Source organism: Vidua chalybeata, chromosome 2, assembly GCF_026979565.1.
Source record: "Vidua chalybeata isolate OUT-0048 chromosome 2, bVidCha1 merged haplotype, whole genome shotgun sequence".
Taxonomy (NCBI): domain Eukaryota; kingdom Metazoa; phylum Chordata; class Aves; order Passeriformes; family Viduidae; genus Vidua; species Vidua chalybeata.
Genome location: NC_071531.1, coordinates 68,658,202 through 68,683,333, shown reverse-complemented (window position 1 = coordinate 68,683,333; position 25,132 = coordinate 68,658,202). Strand labels below are relative to the sequence as shown.

General features: G+C 42.8%; 1 protein-coding gene across 9 annotated transcripts in view; it reads left to right on the top strand.

The window, feature by feature from the left end:
• Positions 1–25,132, top strand: part of LSAMP (limbic system associated membrane protein) — an 888,518-nt gene that overhangs the window by 509,770 nt on the left and 353,616 nt on the right. The gene's annotated exons all lie outside the window — the stretch shown is intronic.

Below are 25,132 nucleotides of genomic sequence, written 5' to 3'. Positions count from 1 at the left end.
CCTTCCAAGTCAAGTGAGGAACCATGTTGGGCTGAACAGGTGCCCATTAACGTGCATACTAAACCTCCCAGCAGAAACCTAAGTACCCATGACAGACAGATGCTCAGTACAGCTACACACTCAGGGCTTAGAAGGCTTTGCCAAGATCCCCAGTTTCATTAGTATTTAATTTCCTTGCTCTGTGTCACATAGAAAGAGTGAGGAAGGTGGATGAGGGATGGAATGAAGTCTCTTAAGCTGGCTCAGTTAGGTTATGGTGTCATCTTAGCAAGGCACACTTACAGATTCACTCCAGCTGTGCAAGAAAACCCAGCCTCCTCTGAGCAACTGAGGTGAGCACAGAGCTACAGTGGTGTGTGCTGCATGCTTGTGCCTCCTACCAGTGGCTTCAGAAAGGAACTTGGGGCCATTTGTGGGGACTTAGTCCCGAGCTACTGATGATTTCTCAGGATGCCAGCAAACAAAGAAGAAAGAAGAAAGCTCTGAGGTTAGTGATGTCTTAAACTCTAGAAACCATAACTTTAGGGAGCCGGGGTTAATCGAAGGAAGATCCTCCATAGGGCACTACTCAGGAACCAGCTACAGCTGGGATAGGAGCTGCCCTAGCCAGAGCAAAGTAGTAGCTGGGGAGGCTAGTTACTATTTCAAGACTCTCCTCTCCAGCAGAAACCTAGGAAAGAGACAGGTTCAGAAGTCCTATGAGGATAGATCCCTACTAACTGGGGAGCATCTTGTTACTCATAGACTTTGAGGTATAGAAAACACTGAGGTTTCCTGAGGCCCACTTACACTCTGCAGAACAGGACACAGCACCTGGTAAGCTGACCAACAAGCTGAATGTTCTGGGATGATAATAAGGTTCAAGGTATCCTCAGAGAGAGGAAGAAACCTCCTTAGGAATGTAACCACAGGTGAGGGATTACACAGCCTGGACCATGCTGGAGGCTGCCCTAAGGCAGGTAACTCTGCCTAGAAACCCTGGCCTATGTTTCTGGCCTAACAATGAGTTATACCTGTGGGGGAGCAGCAGTGCAGGCATCAGCTGTGAAGTTGTCCCTGGTTGTTAAAGCCACGGTGTGAGGCATGACCCTGGTGCTTGTTAGAGATCCAAGGAGCATTCTGGCAGCACAGATCTATACAAACACGGTGTCTTTTGCTATCAGCTGGTAAAAGCTGCTGTACTGAGGTGCTCAAGAATATGAGCTGTAGTGTCTCTTATGCTGTTGCATGTATGGGATGCATTTTAAGAATAGATCCTGCTGTTATGGTTGATTTTGAAGCATTCCAAATTCATTGAAAGTCATTAATAGTGGTGGACCAGATTAGACTTCTCAGTCAAGCACTGATTGGTAGCATGATAGAATTAAAGACTTCTTCTCCTGGTGTTTGCTGAAAAGGTTGGAAGAGTATTCTTTTGCAAGAGATGTCTTCCTTTTCAGCTTGGGAGCTTGAATCAAGTGTCTAAACCCTGCACTGTAACAACCCAGACAGCTCTCTTACAGAATTCCTTTGTGCAAACTATTTTCCAAACTCAATTATCCTTTGCAGTCACATTATTATTGCTCTGTATAATTCTGTGTATAGCCTTCTTGGCGAAAATTTTAGGAATGTTTCAGTGCTTTCTAAGAGCAGAAGTGGCCTCATGGTGTGTTGGAATGCAGAGGGCTTTGAAGGAATGCAGAAGTATCCTCAACAGCTGTCTTTATTCTCTGAAGATCAGCATGAGGTACAGAGGGTCCAAGGTGCTGGAAGTATAATGTGCCATGGTAACCTCGTAACCAAATCTGTTTACTTAGGAGCTGAAATGTGTCACTTCCTAGTTTCATTCCAAAGATTTTAGTCCAGTGCCCATGTCCACTTCAGAGAAGATGCCTTTATTTTCTGTAGAGTTTACAATTCTATTGTACCTTGGCTTGAAACATTGTCCACCATTCCTGCTGGTGCAGTACCTGGCTCAGCTGAGGTGCCTGGGGTTCCCCACAGGACTTAAAGCCAAAGCAGCAGGACCAGGGATTGACAACACCTATGCAGCCAGAACAGTTAGGGATGAACTTGGTGTACGTAGGTTGCAGTCTGTTCTATGCTGGGACTTAGCAAAAGTTTATTCTATCTATCTATCTATCTATCTATCTATCTATCTATCTATCTATCTATTTATCTATCTATCAAGCCAAGTGAATGAACTAAACCATGTCATAAAACACAGAGCCTGTGCATGGATAGGAGAAACCTCTCTGTGCATCACTTGTTCCATTGAGGAACCCAAGGGAAGTGATGGAACAAGTCAGAAGTAAAATAAAAGCGTCTATCTCAAAAAAAAAAAATGTAGGGGTGGGAAGGAGGGGGACAGGAGGACTAAAGGGAAAGAGAAGGAGAATCTGCACTCTCATTTTCTGCTCTCCTTCTCTTCCCATTTTTTCCCTGCTTGATATTGCGTAAAATGCCTTTGTGCCTGTTCCCCTTACTTCTTCCAAATTCCATTTCTCCTCAGAGCTCTGGCTTTAAACATGCACACATATATGCAATTAAATGCAGGCCTTGACTTTTCACCTGGGAAACTGGAGGGATAAGGTGAGCTAAGCTTTTAATTACAACTACTCATTCTGGGGTGCAGGGAATTCAAACTGACAGTAGATGCTGCGGCACTGCTTAATCATGTCTTACAGGGAAGAGGAAAAAATCCCCATGAATATGCTGGAGAAGAGATTTTCTGAATATATAAAGAAAATATTATTTCTTTTGCTTTTCCCTTTTCACTTTCTCCTTTCATTTTTATTTTTTTCTTTTCACTTTTGTGCCAAGTGGAAACTAGGTGTTAGATACTGAGGATTTGATTGTGGCTTTTATTAACGTGGAACTGTTAATGTGCAGCTGTGACCCCTAGGATAAAGCTCTTTGTGCCAGGGTATTTTTGGTTTGGGCTTTTTTTCCTTTCCTTGTCTTTTTCCCTCTGTATCTTTTTTAAAGCTTTTAATGGACCAAGTTCATTTGGGCTTTTTCATCCATTGACATGACTGGAGTTTTACCACAGCCACCTTTGGCTCTAAGTTATTTTCTTGATGGGAGGGTGAACAGTGTAGGAGTTTAGTGGCACTGCTTCAAGAAAAGCACAGTTGAAGTTGCTTGAGGAATAAAAGGGGGAAAAAAGCTACTTTTTGTCCCACAAATAAATCACTGACAGATTTTCCAGCATTCAGGAAGAAAAAAATGGTTCTCTTTTGCTGACCACAGGCCAGCTATGATTCATGGTTCAATTTGATTTACAGTAGTCACTGGGTTTTTTCCAATTCATTCCAGGATTTGTGTTTTAGAACCAATAAGCACTTGCTTTGCTAAGCAAATGGGAAGGTAGGATCAGGCATGGAAACTCTGTTAGGATAATAGTATGAGTCTCAGGAAAAGGCCTTCCTACAAAAGAAAAGCAGAAGAGAAAGTGACGTGTGCACCCATTTTAGAAACATGGCATCTCTGCCAAGTCACTGGAAGGCATCCCATCTCCACCTCTTTTTGTCCATCGTACACAAGCTTGTGCAAGGGCCGTGTCAGGCAAAGCCTGCTCCCTCTTGGGGCTGTTCTTGTGTCACTTTCTTCAGTGTGGCTTCTTCTGACTTCTGCTGAAGCCTCTGACATGCCAATCTCAGTTCAGGCTTGGAAGTGGAAATCTCCTAGTCCCCACCAAAAGCTGCTCCAACAACTTCCAAACCTTTCCCACTTCCTTCTTTGGATTAAATAGTTTGGTGAGAGTGTGAAGCTATTGCATCTGAGTGTGACTGTAAAAGACAAAGAGATGTCTTGCCTTCCATAAATGAATTCAAATTACTTATATAGAGATACTTTGCAAAGTGGTGCCATGCACAGGGGTTTAACTTTCTTAATATCCTTCAAATGTTTAAATTAAAATTTACTGATTTTTTTTACATTCTTTAAAGAGGATATAGTCAGGGCCAAATTTGTTAGAAGCCTGTCTGAGAAATGAGGTAGAGATGAGAGCTGAGAGTTCAAAGGACAAGTCAGTCAATAGCATTATTGAGTTATTTCTCCTTGTTTGTTTCCCTGCTTCAAGGAGAGCTGGGTTAACATCAGCATTTCAAATGGGATGCTTTTTGGGTTTGAATACCTTCATCTGAACCTATTCTTACATTTCTTGTTCTGGATGGTGTCCCGGTTTTAGCTGGGATGGTTAATTTTCTTTTTAGTAGCTGGTGCAGTGCTGTGTTTTTAATTCAGTATGAGAGTAGTGTTTAGAACACACAGACGCTTTAGTTTGCTGAGTACTGCTTACCCTAAATCAAGGACTTTCCACTTTTCCGTGCTGTACCAGCATGAGGGTGTACACGAAGGAGCATTGTCAGGATAGCTACTCCACACTGATCAAAGGGATATTTCATACCATAGAATGCCATGCTCAGTAAACAAACTGGGTGGAGGTGTCTGGAATGGTCTGGGATTGGTCAGTGAGTAGTGAGCAACTGTGTTTGGCATTACTAGTTTCTCCTGGTCTTTATTCCTCTCTATTACTTGAGTAGTAGTACATTTTTCTTGTTTTCAGTTACTAAGCTGTTCTTATCTCAACCTACAAGGTTTAGTTTTTTTCTCCCTTGATTCTCCTCACCACTGGGAAGAGGGCAGGGAGCGAATGGCTGTGTGGTACTTAGTTGCTGGCTGGGGTGAAACTCTGGGTTTCTACTTGGGGTCTCCTGGCAGCTTTCTGCTACGGACTGTGACAATGCTGTGTATTAGCTAAGGCCTTTGCATTGCCTGCTGTGAAATAGGAGACTTGTCTGTCTTACTGGCATGAAAAACCTATCTATTTTGCTGCTGCTTCTGAATATCCTCTGCAATGCCATCATGACGCCTCTGATTAATTTCCACAATGTAGCTTTGCCAGATAGACCTCAGCAACCTTCTAGATGACCTCCCTAACCTGTTGTTACCCACAGGGTTCCCACTAGTAAAAGCTGAACAATCTGGCCAAATTTATCACCTTCAAAGAGATTTATAGAATGGTGTGGCCTTAACATACAATATGGACTCCCTTCTCCAAAGATGTCTTGTGCACAAAATTTTTGTTTCTTGGCCTCATCTCTTTTTAGATCATGCTCTTCTTTTATTTAAATTCTTCAGCTTGGAAAACTGGTATTGTGTCTGTGTACAGTGTGAGTCAGCTGTGATAAAGAAGTGGCCCAACCTATGTGGTGTTCAGTTCAGGATTTAAAAGTTTGTATAAGGTCCTTTGCTTTAGATAGATTTCTTGTGTGGCTTTAGTCAAGTGGGAGGTGTAACAAGGAATTTGGTTGTTGCTTAATGAATCAAGATCCATAGGGATCTGGACTGCCAACTTGTGCATATGCATAGAAGGCATTTTAAAAAACTAATATATTCTTAACTTAAATACAAATAAATATGCATGGGCTTCTCAAGAACACTTGAAATCCCAAAGGAGCCGGTTGTACCCTTGGCAAGTCTTTTACTGCCACTTAGTCACTAGAAAAATGCTTGGTGAATTTTCCTTTTGGTCTCCATGATTACCTTATTTTGCCTGGCTTGTGCATTGAGCTGTGAGCTGCTTCCCTAAGACACAGCAAGGGTACACGTGTGCAGTTGATGTTGGGCTGGTGTGGTGCCTGGCAAGGAGGCAAGGGGCGCTCCATTGATTGGTGTTATAGGGATTCCCTATCCCTGCAAAGGTGCATGTGGGAGTTGGGCTGGTTTGTTGTTGCAAGAAGGGTCATCTTGTTTCTGTTTTCATCTGAGGGCTTGTTTCATATCTCCTCCTTCAGCAGGTGAGAGGAATCTCAGCCCAGGGCAAAGTCACTTTCTTTTTTAAGTTGGTTCTGGTGATCCTGAGGGAAGGGCTTTGTGAATAAAGAGCAGGATAAATGCAGTTTGTGTTGGTGCCCAGTTTTGCTTAATATTTATGTGTACTCTGTGAGCCATCACTGGGCAGAACTAAGGCGCAAGGGAACCGTGGAGGTCTGAGGTAGAAGGATTTCAATCTGCTGGTTTGCTACTTCCCTTGTTCTCCACCACACACCTTGACGTCTTCTTCTGTGAGCCTCTTGTAAAGAAGTTCAACTCAGCCAGGCAGATTAAGCACTCTGACCACTCAATAACCTGCATTTCAAACCACCCTCATAGCAGACAATAGCTCTGGATAGGGGGCTCTAGTTTACCTATCAAACCTTTTTGTGGAGGGAGAGATAGAAAGAGGAAAAAGAAATGACAGCAATGTAAGCAACATGCTAGAGAAGGGAGAAACCAAGGGAGAGGAACCATTCATTTTGATTTGTTGTCAACTCAAAATGCCTTGGCCACTGACTTGCCTTTAAGGTGGTGTGAGAGAGGTGAGACTAACAGTGCAGTCGATATGTCAAGAGGGTATGTCTGGGAAAAGCATTTATATAAGACAATTGTGATCAAATATTCATTAACTCGCTCTCCCACCATCCCACTACAGCTTCTTTCTTGCTTTTCTCAGCTGGAAAAGACTTCATAGTGAAAGAAGGAGCAGCACTTAAATGCTTATTTATGTTGTCATTTCTAGGCATTTTATCAGGTCTCTAATGAAATAGATTTTCTCTCAAGAGGTACATATTTTCTGAGCCAGAGGGGGAGAGCACTACAGATTGCTGAAAAGTCTGCCCACATTCAATACATTTGTTGCATTATTAATGATGATAAAAGCAAGAGGTTATAAACAGTTTCTTTTCTAAATACTAATTGCAGCTGACCTTAGCTTTAAAAAAAACCCAAAAACACAAGACCAGACAGGGGAGTGTGGTGGGGCAGGAGAAGCACAAAGCACAAACAAACCCATTGAGCCCAAAATGTAACTGTCAAGGCAAAACTTCTTTCTTGACAATCCCCAATGCTTTCACATATATCATTTCTAGAAGCACTGCCAGAGCCAAACCATTTGAGACTAGAATTATAGCAGAGATTAGCGGGATTCTGTTCCAAGAATATCTTTATGGTGATCACTTGTCACTTGTCGTTACAAATAAATCCTACTGGTCTTCTTCCCTCAGTCTCATCCTTGGCTTACTTACACTTGAGAAATCATTCTTCTTGTCCCCTCTTTTGCAGCAAGCAAAATTCATGTTGCTTCTTTGAATGGCTTCTGGTGTAACCTGACTCAATACAGTTGTTGTGGAGGGGGATAGATACAGGAATTTTTCATACTTGTTTTTCATCCAGGTGCTGTTAAAATGTGTTTTCATTGTTATTGTCAGAACACTGGACAATTCTATGGTATCACTTGGGACAGCAGTGTGTACACAAAGGTTTAGGCAGCTTACCTTATATCCAGTTGCCTCAAATAAAATGAGGGATGTTGTGGGGGTTTTGGTTTGGGTTTTTGTCTTGTTTCTTTTTTTATTTTTTTTGGTTGGTTGGGGTTTTGGGGGTATTTTTGTGGGGGTTTTTTATTGTTATTGTTTGGGTGTTTTTTTAGGGAGAGGTTGGTTTCTTTTTTGGGGGGGGCAGGTTGGGTTTTTTTGGGAGGACAGTGTTGGGGTTTTTTTGGTTGGTTTGGTTTTTGTTTATTTGGATTTTTTTTTTCTGTGATTATGTACCACAACAGCACCCAGAACATTCAGCCAAGGTAAAATTCCTGTTCCATGTAGATGCAGCAAGAGGTTGTCTGAGTAAATGGGTAGAGAATGAAGGCATGAAGAAATAAAGCAGATTGTTCTTATTCCTGCATCTCTTCAGTGGGTCCAGGGTAGGAGAGCCCAAGCATCATGAGCCTTGCAGTGCTATCTTATCTCCTCCTCTCAGATACTAATACCATCCAGGCTCTGGACAGGGTGGTTAATAACTAGACTATCTGCTGGTGGTGCTGTTGTTCAGAGCAGCATGAGGCAAATTCTGCTGGTTGAATTCATCACAGCTGTAATGAAAGCCACTGTGTTTTTATGTGTGATGCTGAGAGCAGGCTGTGGCATCCTAGGTCTAAGCAATAGTAATGGAATTTAAAACAATTAAGAATGATATTCTACCATTACATGAACAATTGTAGTTGCTTGTGTGTATGAACCCTTGGAAGGGTTCAGGGTTGAACCGAACTGCCCACAGGCTTTTGTTGCTTTCTCTGGAGCTTAAAAAGAGACACTGTGTTTTAGCACTGGAGCTTAAGCTGATGTTTCAATATGCTTTAAAAAAACTGAACACGTTCGCTAATGTGTTGGCTTTGTTTGCAACAGAATGCCTTATTTCTATTTATTATTTCACTCATTTATTATTTATATTACACTAACAGCTAGAGGCCTCTTTCTGCCAGGTGTCAGACAGATTCTTTGTAGGAGGAAAGTTTGTATTCTAATACTCTGAGAGGCAGGAGTGTGTTCAAAGGAAGCAGCAAATGAGTTGCAGAACTTGGGAAAGGATCTGGCTCTCCTGAGTCCTGGGTTCTTGACTTAACTAGTGACCCTCATAAACAGTTACATGAAACAAAGCTATTGCTCTTGCTTTGCGTGAAGTCTTTAATTTAAACTGATTCTTAATGGGAGTCTTTAAACATGCCAAGCAACCAGTGCTCTGCTTGGATGGAAGGATGGTCTTTCTGTAAGATATTGTGCATCTGAAGAGGGCTTTGCTGCCTGAAACCAGCAGCCCCTCAATGTTTCTGGAGCCTAAGCTGATTTTTCATTGGCTCTCTATATGGCAGGCAATTGGAACCCTTTCTTAGCTTTTCTTCTTGCTACAACATATTGTCCATGTCAAATGAGATACCAGGGGAATCTTCCCCAGATGTGCAAGTTAAAAATTAAGGGTTTTGATGGCCATGCACCTCCCTTGTCTCCAAGTCTAAAAGCAATCTGTCAGAAAGGGACCAAGCCCTTAGGGATTCACATTTGCTTTCATTAGGATAATTAAAAAACAGAATAAGCAAAACAGACAGACTTGTACCTTTTAAGATGCAAATGAAGGATTCTCTGACTTTGGGTTTGGAGTCAGTTTCCCTTCGTTCTTATGCAAAGTAAAATACCAGTTTGAAACATAGTGGGATAGCCTTAGCATCTTGATTTAATGAGTTTTCTACCAGTGCTGGAACAGAGGTGATTTCCCCTTAACTTGCATACTTTTTTCACATGGCCATTTTCATTGATTATGGCCTCCTATGTAGGATTCTGTTGTGGACTGAAAAATAAAATACTCTTTGAAGCCTTGGGGTCTTCTCTAGAGACCAGCTGTAATCCAGGCTGCCCATTTGAGACCTGTGTTTTCCTCTGGACTAAGCTAATGACTGCTGGCCATTTGCTACACAGTTTGGTATTTTCTGACACGGGCTGAAAGCTGCCATCATCTCACAAGGGCAGCTGCTGTCACTGAGATTGCACAGCATTTTCTGGGGTAGGATGTGGCTTTCACACAGGCAGTGTATTGCTATACTGTGGCTACAGTCATGCAGGGAATGTCCTGCAGCACGAATTTCCCTGGGGACATCACACTGCTTCCTGGGTTCTAGGAGCACCCTGGCCTGTAGAAATGTTCCTTACTTCTCCCTCTGTGCCCCAGCAAAGATCAGGACTGATTCCTGAGGTTCTCACCTCTAGGGAGCAGGCAGCTGCCAGTGCACTCAGACAGGTCTGGGAAAAGCTCAGTAGCAGTGGCTACAGTGGATCATAAGAGCATGAGACCTGATTGTGAGCCTTAGAAATTGTGGTACATTTGCTCAGGTAGGTATGGTAATGAAGAGACTTGCAGTTGTGTTTTCAGAGGAATGTTTTTGACATCTTGTCTAATCTACGTGGTATTCTTGTCCTTTGCCAATGCAGCAACTTCTTACATTCACTAATGTTCTGGCATGTCTGCACACTTATTCATGCCATTATTTCTGGCATCAGCCTACTTTTTTCCCCCCTTCAGTTAGGCCAAATAAACATCAAAGAGATGCCTTTTCCTCAGGGATGTCACTGAACTAATTTCTGACGGACAGGGTGATTTTTCTTATTATTTATTTATTAATTTTCTCTGAGAAGATCTAGGCTCTTCCAAAAGCATTGCTTGGTTAATTCCCAGTGTGCTGGGGCTTTGTACACATGCCAGTGCTACTCCACACATGCATGTGGTGTCTTGGTGTCTGACACAGTCAGCTCTGGTTCAAGTGGTAGACTTGCTCTTCTCTGCTTGCTGTGGTGTCAATACTTTTGCCTCTACCCTTGGGACAGGTGCCAGAAGCCACGTGCTAAGCAAATAACAAAGTCATTGCAGCATACTGGCCTTTACCTCTTTTTGTAAACATTTAGGTCTTAAATATAAATTAATGTTTCAAGGATGCATGTTTCCTCAGGGATGCCTGTTTACTTTATCGTTAGAGAGAAATTTGTTCCCTTGGGGGCTGGAAACCAAGAAAGATCATATCTTTTTTTGCTTCCCCCTCCCACTTCTGCGCTTAGGATCATAGAAAGGAAGAGAATAGAATAGAATCATTAAGGTTGGGAAAGACCTCCAAGATCATCGAGCCTAACCTTTGACTGAACACCACTGTCCACTAAGCCATAGCACTATGCCATGTCCAGTTCTTCCTGGAGCACTTTCAGGGATGGTGATTCCACTCCTTTCCTGGGCAGCCTGTTCCTGTGCTTAACTACCCTTTCAGAGAAGAAATTCTTCCTGATGTCCAACCTGAACCTCCCTTGACACAACTTGAGGCCATTTCCTCTTGTCAGCTTTTCTCTTCACCTTTTCCTTACTTCCTTCACCAAACAATAACAGTGCAATGAGCCTTTCCAAGCAGGAGAACCCTCATATGCACCTCACATACACCATGAGTGAAATCTTAAGCATGCTATAAACCTCAGCAACTGTCCTCTTCACACAGGACTTTTGTCTGACTCTGGACCATGTTTCTTTAAGTCACATCACTCACCTGGGTATCTACCCTGCTCCTAGAGCTTGATGACAGCCAGTTCACCAGGGGACAAAGGCTGAAACAAGAGCCTAAAGGTCACTGTCCATCTTCTGATACAGTTGCATAGTATCCCAGATGTTTGTTTTCACCAGCTTCACTTAATTGCTTCTGACTAAAAATTTGCTCTGCTGTTCTGTAATAATTTTGCAAATTAAATAATGTAGCTGGAGACATCACCATCTCGTTGGGTGGTTTATTTTTATATGGTAACTTGCCTTGCAGAAGAAGCAAGCCATCATTGGCTGAACTGCAAGTGCAAGATTATTGCTGAGTATATTATCTTAATTACATCACACGGGTGTCATGTCCACTGCAAACTACTGATGAGATAATCCTAAACCACACCAGCTGTCAGCAAGAGGAAAAGAGGTAGGTTAGGGATGCATTTAATTTTTGTACATGTGGCTATTTTGCATAAACAAGCTATTGCATCAGTATCAGTTTGAAAAACACGCAGACTACTTATGAGCAACTTTTTTTTTTTTTAATGTCTTTTATGGAATCCAGGATGTAACACACCACTTGTATTTTTTCAGTGTGAAGCTCACAGCTACTTCACTCATAGCTTCTTACAGCAGGAAGCAGGCAGAACCAGCAGCTGTAGCATGCTCTGGTCCCAGATGGATGAAGCACATATGCCACAGTACAAAAGCTGTGCTACTAGGAAAGTGATCAAAGCTTACTATTTATAACTATTGCATTCATAGTCTCCCTCTGCCTTAAATCCAGGAACACAGCTCTTCCCTGTCCCAGCTGCTTCCAGGAGAAGGTGCTCTTAAGAGCTGTAGAAAATCACTAGCACCCACAGCCACTTCATGCAGTCATCTTCTAAAGTCTTCCATTTTTCAGCTTGTGAGGTGTCGCCAAATGCACAGCAGTTCTTGCAAACGGGATTTGGCAAAATAAATGAGCTGAAACTCTGCAAGGGGATTATTCATCATAGCAGAAGTCTGAGCTGCCACAGTGTTTGTCATCTGTAGTGCCTTTGTTATCAGTTCCATCACCAAAGCCAGTGCACGTGTCATGCATGTGGTAAAAATCAGACCACTGGCCTGGGAACTTTCCCTTCTGCTTTTGCAGCTAAGAGGAGAGGTTGAGGCACGTGAAAAGGGTTCATACTCGCACTCTTTGGGCACAGACACTGCAGTCATGGGTGAAGTATTTGTTTATCTCACGTTTGTTTTAGCTTAAGGGTGTGAGCTTTTTTTCTCACTTCTCTGCTCTAGTGGATAAAAGAGGTTGTTTTGTCTCCCCCCCACTCCCCCCACACCTCTCCTTTATTTGCCTCATCTTCTTACTGTTCCATTGGTCTTTCTGGAAAGGAGGGAAAAAGAGACTAGTTTAGTGAAAAGGAAGAGAGAAAGATGAGAGAGAGGGAAACTAATGGAGGACAGGCTGAATGACAGCCTGTCTGCCTTTCTTACATATTTCCTCTGCAGCTCTTTCCAGTCACGCTCATGTACTTTCTCTCACTTACTCATACAAAAACACACAAAAACTGTCATCTAAACTTTCATTTTCTCACCCCCACCCTTTTTCCTCTTCCTTCTCTTCCTCATAGTCATTAATTTCCTCTGTTGAATGTATTCAAGGGGAGATATAAAAACACTTGAGATTCATTATGGTATGGGAAGGTAGAAGCCATCAGTAACGTGAGCTGCTTTTGAGGAAAAAGGAAATTCAGACATGAGAAACCTTGGAAACTCCATTATTTCTGGACCCTACTGAGGCTAAGTGCACGTCTTCACATGAGAAGAAACAGCCCTATGGCTGTTATTCCTCATGGCACCTTTCCCATGTGCTGCTCTAAAGTCTAGGTAGTTTCAGTGGGATCAATATTCTAGGCACTTTCCTACACCAAGAAAAGCCCCAGGAGGGGTCACCTTTGCTTCAGGCGGTCACCATGGCCGTGAGGGAAAAATACAGTATTGCAGAACAGGGAGCAGTTGAAGTGGCCTATTATTTTGGATGCCTTGGTCTGCTCAGCATTTGAGAGTGTCAGGACTTGGGTTTTCAGAATTCACTGTCCAGGGCACTTGAGACTGGCCCCGCAAAGATGACCTCATCTCTTATAACATTGCTTCTTTTCCAACACAGACACCTAATGGAGACTAGGGGCGGTAGAAAGAACTGTATTTTTGTGACTTTTGTAACCCCATCTTGCCTTCCACCAACTCTCTCTTCCTTTCAAACTGCTGTCTTGAATGAGGAAAAATGAACCAAAAAAACTGCAGAAGGGATGTGCACACAGATGTTTTTATCTTCACTTCCAAGAGAGGCCTGCCCTTTGTCCCCTTTTCCCAAATAACCAAAATCCATCAGATAACCTCTTAAGACCAAGCCTAAGGCAAAATCAATCTCCAAAGGAAATAGCAATTGCTGTTGCTCGGACAACAAGCAGAACATGAAATACGTATTGGCTTATTAAAAGCACAGGCTTTGCCTTGCTCATCTCTAATGATGACAAGCAGCAATTGTTTTTATTACATGGACATGTGTGGGTAAAATACAGACTGTTTTAAAGGCAGGGGTTTCCTGGGGGTGCTTGTAGTGATTCTCATCACTCCATCACTGAGGGTGGGTGAATCCTCCTCCTTGAGCAATATCCTGTGTCAGCAATTGAATGAAGTGCTCTGATTTATCTGTTTCCCTCTGGATTTTATTATCTGTTCTGTTTCCTTGCAAGGGCTGGATTTGAAGGGGAAATGTATGGAGGTTAGACAAGCAAGTAGTGTGGATGCACCAGCTGGGGCTCTGATGTACAGCCACAGGTTTAAAAGGCAGTGGGATAATAGCACCCAATTGGTCCCTGAAAAGAAGGATGCTTTGAGCAGAAGGTAGGCTGGAAGGCTCCTAATTACTAGAAATCAAGAGGAGAGTCAGTCAGGCATGAGCTAGAAACCTCACAGTGGGGAGACAGCTCAGTAGAAAATGGCTGTTGAGCAGGCAAACTTTCTCAGTTCTTCATAAATGCAGAAAATTATTATTGTCGCACTTTTTCCTTCTTCTTCTCTTGCTTCTCTGTAGAAAAAAAAACAAGCTCTGCCTCTCACCTCCAGTCACTCTGGAGTCACTGCAGTCATGTAGGGCACCCTCCCTCTGCTTCTGCTTCAGTGCCTTATGCTGGCAGCCAGCACACCCCACAAAATAACCTGGGGCAATTTTTAATGATCTGGCTTTCTTTAATTACATTTCTTGCTTTAAGTTTATCCTTCCCCTTTCCCTCCTCCACTCCCAAGGCCCTTCCCCAAGTACATCTGTGACCAATCCAGCTGCATGAGCTGGTTATGTAGTGACCTGCTTTGGGCTGTTTCATAACCTGGAGGGTTTTGGTTAACTGAGAGAACCTGGTGTCAGGTGGAACCAGGACACTTTGTACTCACCCAGTGATAGGTGATTGCTTAGGACCACAAATTGAAGGGGAAGGCAAAGTGAATTATCTCCCTGATAGGATTGGGGGCCAGTCAGCTACTTTCTTAACAAATCTGCCTTGTCTGTGGGTTTTTCTGTTTGTCACTGTGAGGATTTCCTCTCTTTTGTAATTTCTCTCCTGTGGTTTGAGCAAAGGCTTGGGAACTGAGAACTCTGTTTTTTTCCCTAGATCTCTCAGAATTTCATAGAGTCACCAATTTATTCAGGTCAAAACAGACTTGTGTGATCATCTTATGTCACTTGCACAGGAACTGCTTTGTGTCTTTCACATGCCTGGCCTTGAGGGCTCTGTTTCTGCCTGTGGTGTTGACTCAACATATGATGTCAGGATGCTTCTTAATTTCTTTCATTATGCAGTGCTGTTGGCAACCTAGTAAGACCAATGTCTCATGGAGAGGGGACGGTAGGGGACAGCAAGAAGGCACCTCTATTTTCTAGCAGATCTGATCAGAGCTTTTTGTGACTGCAGTGTCACTTGCAGTTTTTATTTTTATTATTTTACTGTCTCATCTCCTCCCCATAGCTCTATATGCTGCTGCTGATGTGCTCAATTATTGAGAATATGTCACTCTTGTCTTTTGGCTGGGAAAAGAACCTCTTGCAACTGTGCCTAAAGCTACTGCTGTTGTACTTAGGCCTGTAGATCTGTAGGTCAGGCCTGACAGGACCTGACACCTTTTACCTGCAGTATTTTGAGGACAGCTCCACCTTGCCAAGTTCTTTTAGAATTTTGCTTTTGGTTGAATTCTCCAGTTGCTGTCTTGACATGGGAAGTAGCCACTTCATGAGAAGGGACAGGCCAGTTTGAGCTAGTGGAAGAAGAAATAGCAAAATATGCCTCTTGCTTCTTTGGGAAGCTCTGAGTAGGAGAGGAGGGAGACAAGTTTTTTATACTCGTCTCAATCAAATCCTTGCTCAATCTTTGCATGAAGAGCAGCTCAGCCTTCACTCTCTGTGAACTCTGATCACATCTCCAAAATGTCCATGGAAAGCAATGCTTAGGCAGGAACATGTTAGATTTGGGGTCACAGGAGAAACATGGATGGTTTAGTTACAAACATTACAAGATGCAGGAAAAATCCCTTCAACTGGAGCTCAGATCACATCTGTACAGTATGAACAGCTCTATCACTAGCCTTTAGTCTATAGGCTGTTGTTTAACACCTTTGCTCAAGGGGAATTCCATTCCCCTAATCCCTGTTTTATGGATGAGATAAGGAATGGACATGTGAATCAGGGTCAGCAACTTAGACAGAAATACAAAATTTATCTTAGAATTTACAATACATTCATGTAATGCCTGTGCATTTAATATTCTAGATGACAAAATGGAAGTTTTATTTCACAGTTAGGATGGTAAGCTGTAGAGGTCTGGCCTGACAATTTTCTTGTGGAAATGAATGTGCCTGATAATTTTCCAGCAATTCTTGCTATACACTGCTGCTGCCATGACTAACTTTCCACTAAGTTTGTACACAGGTGATTTTATGCAGCTTGTTTAGGATTCTTCCATGCCTTCTTGATGCTACTTCAAAGAGGATATCCTTAAAAGATTCTTTATTTGTAGGATATTATCATTATAAGGCACAAGTATGTTAATGTAGAATAGATTTGGCTTTTACTGCTTACAGCCTTTGTTGCCCCAGGAGGTCATCAAGTCAATTATTATAAAAGGATTTTAAAAAGGGCCTGGATAATTTTATGACCATTTGTAATTATGTGTTAAGATAGGGGTAATCAAATCTTATGCTTTGTGGCAGATGATAACCACAGGGACTATGAAATGGCTCATTTTCTCTCTCATGCGCCACTTGACCATTAGGGTGGAGTTTTCATCTTCCTCCAGACTTTAAATTAATTGCTGCTAAGCACAGGAGACTGAAGGCCCTTAACTTTTTGATCTCTCTGGCAGGTTGAACACTGCTGGATTGTGTCCTGCTGCTCTAACCATTCCCCAGAAACCTGGGTCTGGTTTCTGGGGAATGGTTAGAGGAGATGGGTCCAGTAGAAACCCAGAGTTAGCATGGGGTGACAGGGACAGTTCCAGGTGCCCTGTGCTTCTCATGGCTGAAAAAGCTCAAGTCTGAATTCCTGGTCATGGGGGTTGTAAAGTGTGGGCAGCAGAGTATCCTCACGTCCATGTGGCTTGTGTTTTCCGGCTACAACAGCACAACCAGGGCAGCTTCTGTATTGCCTGGCCTTGAGGCAGTGTCTGCATAAGCAGTGGCTCTAAATTGGATTGTAAATTGGATTTTAGATAAGAAGTCTTCTCCTTTTTTTTTTTTTTTTCCAAGCTTCAGCAGTAGTGCTTCTGTTGGCTCGTCTTTAAGATTTACATTGGACAGGGGAAGCTGGGCCAAGGGAGGTTGGGAGTTTTTGGAATTTTTTGTTCTGCAGCTCTGCTGTGCTGATTCCATTGTGATCCTGGAATGGAGCCTCTCTGCTCCATTTGTTTCATAACATGGTGAAAATAGATGAAACATTTCACTGGATAATGAATTATGGCCTTGGAGGTCCTGCAAACCATTTGTGAATGTGAAGAAAGTAATGTTCTTGCCAGCAGCTGCTCTAGCTTATGCAGTTCATGTGTGCAGTTTCCTCGTCAGCTTTCTGTGTAAAACTGCAATTTCAGTTGTGTCCAGTTTGAGTCACTGTTTGACAAACTGGTTTCCTTCTCTGATTTTTTTAACCTTTTTGTTTGCAGGTAGCCAGAGATCAAAATGCAATGTGTCTTGGACAGAGCATGGATGAATAAAATAAAGCCAGCCAGAGTTTTTATCTAAACACTCTATTTTTAGTCTTCAGCATCTGAAAGACACTGTGCAAATACAGATATTTTGGGGAATTGGCCACTTCTTGGGATAGGTGGCTTGTACACAGCAATGTTAACCAATATTGTGGAGCAACAAAGTTTTAAAACTTTGTAAGTAAAGGAATATGGAAATGGCATTTCTCCATTTTATCCAAGCTAGAAGACTGCAAATGTCTCTGCAACTCTATGCAAGAGCTTTTTCAGGGCCTCTTGCTTCAGCCAGTAGTGCTCTGAACTGGCACATCTGAGCTGGCTCTGAAATGCTGTTTTGTAATGTGATGCTGCCCATCTCTTACCAATGGGAATTTTAAATACTCAATGGAGAGAAATGAGATCAAAACGAGAAAAACTGAAGGATGATTGGCAAAGGAGAATAAGAGATGCTGTCAGGAGAGGAACTGAACTGAGAAGGGGAGTAAATGAGGCAGATAGATGCAAGGAGCCTGTTCAAAAGGCAGGACACACAGAGGAGAGGCTTTCAGAGCAAAGTGATGAAAGGGCTACCATGCAGGATGCTGCACAGTGAGGAGAGCAGTGGTTAGATAATGTAAGAGCTGTCCATTTACATTTATGTCTTGATATGCATTAGAACACTCCCTTCACAACTGACATTCCCATTTGGCTCCCACCCACTCCCCCTCCTCACCTTTCATTGTGTCCTGCTGCTACCTCCCAGCTACTCAGGCTTCAGGGCTTGGAAGAGAAGCTATTGATAATTCTCCCCAGCTGTCATAGGCTAGTCCTGGTAAGGATTAGATGATCCTGTGATGCTTCAAGATGGGTTTTTTTTTCCCATCTATAGTAAAGAGGCAGTTTAGTTTTCCTGAAAAACACTGCATCCTCCCCCAACTCAGCCCAGTCAGCTTGGTAGCTCTGCACCTATTCACTCAATATGCATATTGTGATGTTCGCTGTTCTTCCACAAATTGGGCACAGGAGTCCTCGGGTCACAGGACTGTGTGTTTTAGTGAGCTTGGTCCTCTCATTATCTGCTGTAATTGGGGAAAACTGCAACTTCATGGGACAGAAACTGTCAAACCTGGTTCTGTAATATACCCATAACTGCAAGAATTTGTAAATAGAGAGCGCCAGAGCAGGAAAGCACTGTTTGGAGCTCAGTGCAGAGTTTACCAACAACCACTAATTGCCAGCTCTGTTTGGATGAATTGTAAATGGCCAAGGTAATGCAAATTAGGAAGACACTCTCTTGGCAGAATTTTAGCAGCTTCTGGGAACTGGGGAAGTCATGCAGCTCCCTTTATAACTGAGAGCAGAGCCCAATTTGCCGTGGCTTCTGTAATGCTTACTTAGGCTGGGAGTGAGTCAGTGGAGCCCAACTGGATCACATGCTGCCCTCCAGGGGTTTTTTGCTAGTTAATCCCATACAGAATTGGGACGTGTGGTTTTGGGATTTTTTCAGTGTACTCTACTTATTTGTTGTTAAGCATTAAATTAAAAAAAAAAAGGGGAATGAAAAAGTTTATAATAAATATCACTTCTGACATTGATAAAGTTTGAAAATAGTTTTTTAAAAGCTAGGTTTTTTACTTTTATGTACTGTTTTTTTTTTAACAATATGTTTTGTACATTGAAAAACTTTCTGCCTGGGGGAATACTGGTAGGGATATGAGATCAGCACAGGAAAATACTTCAGAGATACCATTGTCTTTATTCCCCATACACCCTGAATTTTTTTTGAGCTACCTGATAAATTTATGAGTGCAAGTGGAGTGGGGTATGCTCCTTGGAGAAGGGAGGAGGAGAAACACATCTCCCCCTGCCTGGCCCCTTCCAAGTTTGTTAAGTGTACTGTCACAGAGAGAGCCCTGGCCCCATACATATGTGCTTAGGGCAGCAGGAGATCTGCAGATTTGAGCAGGCTGTGGTGCTGATGGTCTGGTTTGGCAGGCTGTGTTTGAGGGTAAGGCAGATACAGACCCCTCAGCTTTTGCAAAGGAAGTTATTTCCCCTATTTTTTCTGCCCCTTGCAGCCATGTAATTTGGTGGGGGTTAAGGGAAGGAAGGTGGCTGGTCTGCACTGGGTGAGGAATGAACAGAAGTCCAAGTTAGGGGCTGCTGGGTTGCTGCTCAGGCAGGGTGGAGATTGACTGTGCTTTGTTCAGCAGCACAGCCTCAACTTCCATTTAGGAAGGGATCCAGGTCCATGAGAAGCATTTGGTACTTCTCATTGCTGGTGATTGTCTGGTGCATATTGAGGGAGTGGATATTGCTGAACTTGACAAATAAGCAGTTGGAAATAGTCAGAAACATCTTGAAATCTGCTGGGATGATTCTCTTGATTTGAAACCCCCTAGGCAATGTGTGTATACCTCTTGGTCTGATAACAAAAGTTTACTATATGGATATGAAAGGAGATCTCGTGGATACCTTCCATACCATCCCTCTCACAGAGTAACACTGGGGGAGAAAATGGGCAGAGCAGCTACCCATGGGTTATGGAATTAGCTTTCTGTTGCATATCTTCTGGTAATTAATGTTTCCAGGAATTAACTTGTTGAGAGGTTGCCCACCAGAATATTTGTGGAAAGCAGTCACACCAGCGGTATGAGCACAGACAAAGCACAAGTGGTTTTAAAATGTAAAAAAAAAATTTTGATGGAAAGTGGAGGTTTTTTTGCTATGCAGTCAGCTTTGGGGAGGGGGGGGGAGAGACCTGCTTGGGAGGATATGTGTGCATAGGATGCCTGCGTTTATAGTGGATGGAGTGAGCACACTTGTTAAACTTGCAGGGAGTGAAATTCCTGAGACTGGTGGGGTAATTATTTTGAATTTAGCTTCTTCAGAGTCAAGATTTGAAAGAAAATGAGAAGAGCCTGGAGCTGTGGAGGACTTTGATTTCAGCAGTGGAGAAGAGTGGGTGCCCATCAAGAAAGAATCCATAGGCTCAGACCTTCCATGTGTCCTCTTCTGCTCAATCTCTGAGTGCTGCACTTACGTTAAGCAATCCCCATCCACAATGAAAGTCAGTGCACTTTATTTAATAACTGTGTCACAGGGCTCCTCTGCGAGTGGGAGTGTCAGAAGGGGTTGGCTTTTTCATGAGGCCTGTCAAGGGAATTGGTTACAGATGGGGAAATGAGGCACGTTCACTCTTCTCTGGCTTTAACATCCCAGCTCTGGAGTAGAGGGTGGGTTTTGTTAAGTGCACTTTGTGGCTCTTTCTCTTCTGTAACAGCCGACTACTTAATGCAAAATGCTGCTTCTCAGCCTTAACACAGCAAGGGAAAGTGCTGTGTTACAAAAGCGCTGTGGGAGCAGAGAGAACGGGGAGGACAGCACGCCGTGTTTATTTGCTCCCATTACGCCAGTGCTGCTCTGAACACAGATCGAAGCTTTTCTTCCAAACGGCCCCTTGGCACAGGTTATTTGCACATAAATGGCCGCAGGTGATTTATTTATTCGTCACAGCTGGGTTCTGCAAAAGAAACTGGGCTATACCTGCCAATAGGTTAATACTCCTCTCTGCAGCGCTGGGAGGGCATGCGGAATTTGCTCTGCTGCAGGAGACAAAGACTGGCTGAAATTTTAAAGGCTGTGGGATAATTTTATAGCTGTGCTGTCCTCTTGGTTTGCTTGTTCTCTTTGCTTTTTGACTGTGTTGCAAAATAGAGTATGGGGCCTTGAAGGAGGGAAAAACAGAAGGCTTGTGTTGCATAACTGGGCTAGCGCGTTGCCTTGTTGAAAAGAAAGAAGAGCCTGCATGTGCGGGAGCAGAAGACATGGACTGTGGTGGGATTGCTCAGTGCACAGAACTGATAATTCAGTAACTCATTGTGTTGAATGCCACATGGCCATGGACAAGTTATTCCTTATCATGAGGTATTTTAAATCTGCATCAAATTTATCTATATAGGTAGCCAGCTCTAGATTTTGATGACTGAGTTTTATTCCTTGAATACCACTTACACTGATTTTATGTTCTTTAAGGCTCCTAAGTGGCCACCTGTAGCCAGACATCACAGTCTGTGTGTTTTCATAACTCATTAAAAAGAGTACAGTTTATCCGAAAGACCAAATTCAAAACTTCTGAAGTGTAGGGTAATACATGTTTACCTCCAATGATTTCTAGGATGAAAATGACTTTCTGCATGGAATATCTGAATTTTGGAAGTTGGATATCTAGGAGTTTTTGGGAGAGAATTATTGCAGGTAGAATTGTAGAGACTGGGTGGTTATATACCTCAGTGGGGTGAACTGAGGATGCTATGGAGACAAATTTATTTTAGAAACCACCTTGTAAAATTTGGGGTCCTCAGAGCATTGGTAGAGAAAGTGGTCTGAAAATCTCTCACATCTAACTTCAAAGATGCTCAAAGACTTTCAAGTGCAAATGCTTAGAAGCTGAAACATCAGCTGAGAGCAGAGAAGCTGGCTTGTTTTCCTTCTCCTCCCTCTTTTTTTCCCAAAGTGGAATTATCCACTCTGAGAGTTCCATAAAGATTTTCCACAATGAAAACCTGTTTCCATTGGGCAGTATATTTGCAGGAAAAGCCAAAAAGCCTGAACCCTGCAGCACTGGAACCCTACACCCAAGGCACTTGTGTCTTTAGACTTCTCTCTGCAATGAAAATCTTTTTTCCTCTCTAGCCTGATTGATTGCCTCTGCTCTGTGACTTACATAGAATTTTAAGAGAAGAAGGTTCTCCCCTTCTTTCTCCTCTTCTTTTCCCACTCCCTCATATTTGGATGAATATCCTCCCATCAAAGAAGAAATACTAAATATTTAGATAGCTGCTATCACTGCCCACGTGGAGTAAGGATGCTCCTATACAAGACTGCACAGTGTGGGGTGGGACAATATGATGGTCAGGGCACGAACTGAGATTTGGAGGACCTGGGTCCGTATGGTCTTTTTTAGTTCTTGGATGACTTATTTACTTTTCTGGAACTTTATCTTGCTGTTTGTGAAATGGAGATTTGTAACATTCTCTTAGATCAGAAGAAGGCTTGCAAACATATAAATATTACTGAGTCTAGGATGCTGGGGACTGTATAAATGCATTAGAGTTTCAACCACTAAAATGAGATAGTGAGGTTCTGCTTGAAGGGGCTGGAAGGTAATTGGAGATTATGTTCTGTTCTGAATTCACACTCCTCCAAACCTTGCACACAAGTAATTGAAATGAGTGTGGAACATGACATCCAATTTCTAGAAAAACAGAAATATCATCTACAATAATGATACACTTAGGTCACTTAGGAAGTTAGCACATGTCGATTTTTAACAGATCTGAGGTTATTTAGTCTTTGTCTGCAACATTGTCTGCTACTGTCCTGTAGTCTACAGTCTATAGGAATTGGGACTTTTTTTTAGTGCCCTTAGAAAAAATAGGACAATTTCCCAAGTCTTTTTTATTCTTATTTTTATGACAAAACTCCATCCACTTAGGGTTAGCTCTATTATAAAATTTTCCTTTTAACAAATTTAACATCACAAAAATGTCATGTGAAATGCTTCTTTTTCATTACTGAATGATAAATCTAAATGTAGAAACTGGAGTTCTCAGTGGAAATAAGGTCTAATTTTTTTCTTACACTTTTGTTATATCCCTGTTTCTACCCTTGGAAATAGCAATGTCCTTATGAAAAATAAAACATTCAACTTTCTTGAGTTGATCAACTTTTATTCATATTACGTATTGGATGCAAGACTAAAATGTGAATGCATATAACATCCTTAAAGCATATAACATTTCTTAAGGGAGTATGCTTTTGAACACTCAAATTCTCTGGTCAGGAGAGGGTAGGAGTGATCATAGAATCATAGAATGGTTTGTGTTGGAAGGGGACCTCAAAGATCATCTTGTTTCAGTCCCCTGACATGGGCAGGGACACTTCCCATTAGGCCAGGCTGCTCAAAGCCCCATCCAGTCTGGCCTTGAACACTTTCAGGATAGGGCATCCAAATCTATTCCAGTGCCTCACCACCCTCACAATGAAGAATTTCTTTCCATTATCTAATCTGGCCCCCTTCAGGTATTGGCAAGTTACTATAAGGTCTCCCTGGAGCCTTTTCTTTCCAGGTACAACAGCCCCAACTCTCTCAGCTCGTCTTCATAGGAGAGGTGCTCCAGCCCTCTGACTACCTTTTGTTTCCCTCCTCCAGACTCACTTCAACAGGTTCATATTCTCCTCATGCTGGGGGCCTCAGAATGGGACAGTTTTCCAGGCTGGGTCTCATGAGAGCATATTAGAGTGATAGAGCAGGAGGATCCCCTCCCTCGTCCTGCTGGCCGTGCTTCTTTTGATACAGCCAGGATGCTGTTGGATTTCTGGGCTGCACAAACATGTTGCCAGTCCTGGTGAGCTTCTTGTCCATCAGGACTGAGTCTTTCTGCTCAGGGCTGCTCTCAATCCATTCTCTGCCTAGCCTGTATTTGTGCTTGGGGTTTTCCCAGCCTAGGTGCAGCAGCTTGCACTCAGCCTTGTTGAACTTCATGAGGTTTGCGTGGGCCCACCCCTCAAGTGTGTCAAGGTGCCACTGGATGGGCATCCTCAGGAAATGGTCTTAAATGAACAGTATGGAAAGATTTAGAGCACTGCCTCTAACACCCAGAAGGTGAGGCAGAGGAGGAGTATCTTGCATGCAGATTTAGCCAGGGCATATCTGTGAAGGAAGTTCTGAGCATCTGCCAGTTTTAAATGGCTGTACATGTGCTTAGTTGCAGTAATATAGGTGTTTCAATAATGTGTGAGCATAAAGATCACCAGTAGAATTACCTTAGGTGCCAAATGGTTTTGGAGCAGAAGCCAGGTGGAGGTTTTATGACTGCTACATCTTCAAGGTCTGTTTAGGGATTTAGCAACTGGCTTTCCAGGAATGATCACTTAACTCTACTTTGCCTAGCAGAGCTGTCATGAGAATCATTACATGATAGCTGGGACACCAGAGGTTGAAGGTGCTTGTGATCACCAGCAAAAATGGACGAGGTTGGCTTCTCAGGGATGTCTGCCAAGATGAAGCTAGAGCTTCATCTTTTTGAAGGAAGGCAGAGTAGAAAACCATGTTTAGTTCTTTGCAGTGGGCTGTTGCTGGCCTTAATAAAGTATTTGAGTTCATGAGATGAAGAGAATGTTGTTCGTGGCATGGCTGAAGGTAACAACGTAGGATTTGAACCTGAAGCATTTTCTGTAGTACCAAGTGAAGAAATATTATGCTTCTGCAAGGACACGTGTGAGGCTGTGTGAGATGAGAAACACTGCTGAGAAAAATGCACAGGGGAAGCTGTAATCAGGCAGCAGTGAAGCTTTGCAAGGTTCTCTCAGCTTTTGCATTTCCTTCAAGCCTGAAAACCTCTAAAGGTCAAGACAAATTGTGCGTTTCCCCAGAATTATGGGGTGGGCTGTGTTCCTGATGTCTCGGGGTTTTTACACTTTTTTTTTTGTTTGCTTCTCTTCCTCTCCTTGTTCATGCATGTGGGTTTTGCAGGTGGTTGGGAATCAGGGGAGTAAAAAAGTTTTACTGTTAGGGAAAAAATAGCCAATGCCCCTCGCATATGCACAGCTCGTTCACATACTTGCTGCTTTTGACAGCAAAATCAATTAATCATTAGGAATCTTCTCCTGGTATCAGCACAGAAAGGTTTCTATTCTGCAGAAGGTAAAAAACACAGAAAAAGGCAAAAAGCAAAACCGTTTTTCCTTTTATTTTTTTCTCTCCTGTTTCCCTTTCCCTGCACATAGGCACATGCTCACACCTGCAGATGTTGACACAGCAGTCTAGCTAGCCAGAGAAGCCAGTGAGTGCAAACATTGTGGGAAGGCAGTAAATATCACTCTGTGGAATAAATGGCCCCCATGAGTCCCACTTGGGAGGATTATATTTTATAGGTCTCCTGTCTTCTGCCCCTTGTTCTTTGTTCTCTCTTGAGATTGTGTCCATGGGACTCCTCTCTCATTTCCCCAACAGATTTCAGTTCCTTTTGCTACCCCCTGCTTCTTTCAGGGAAGGA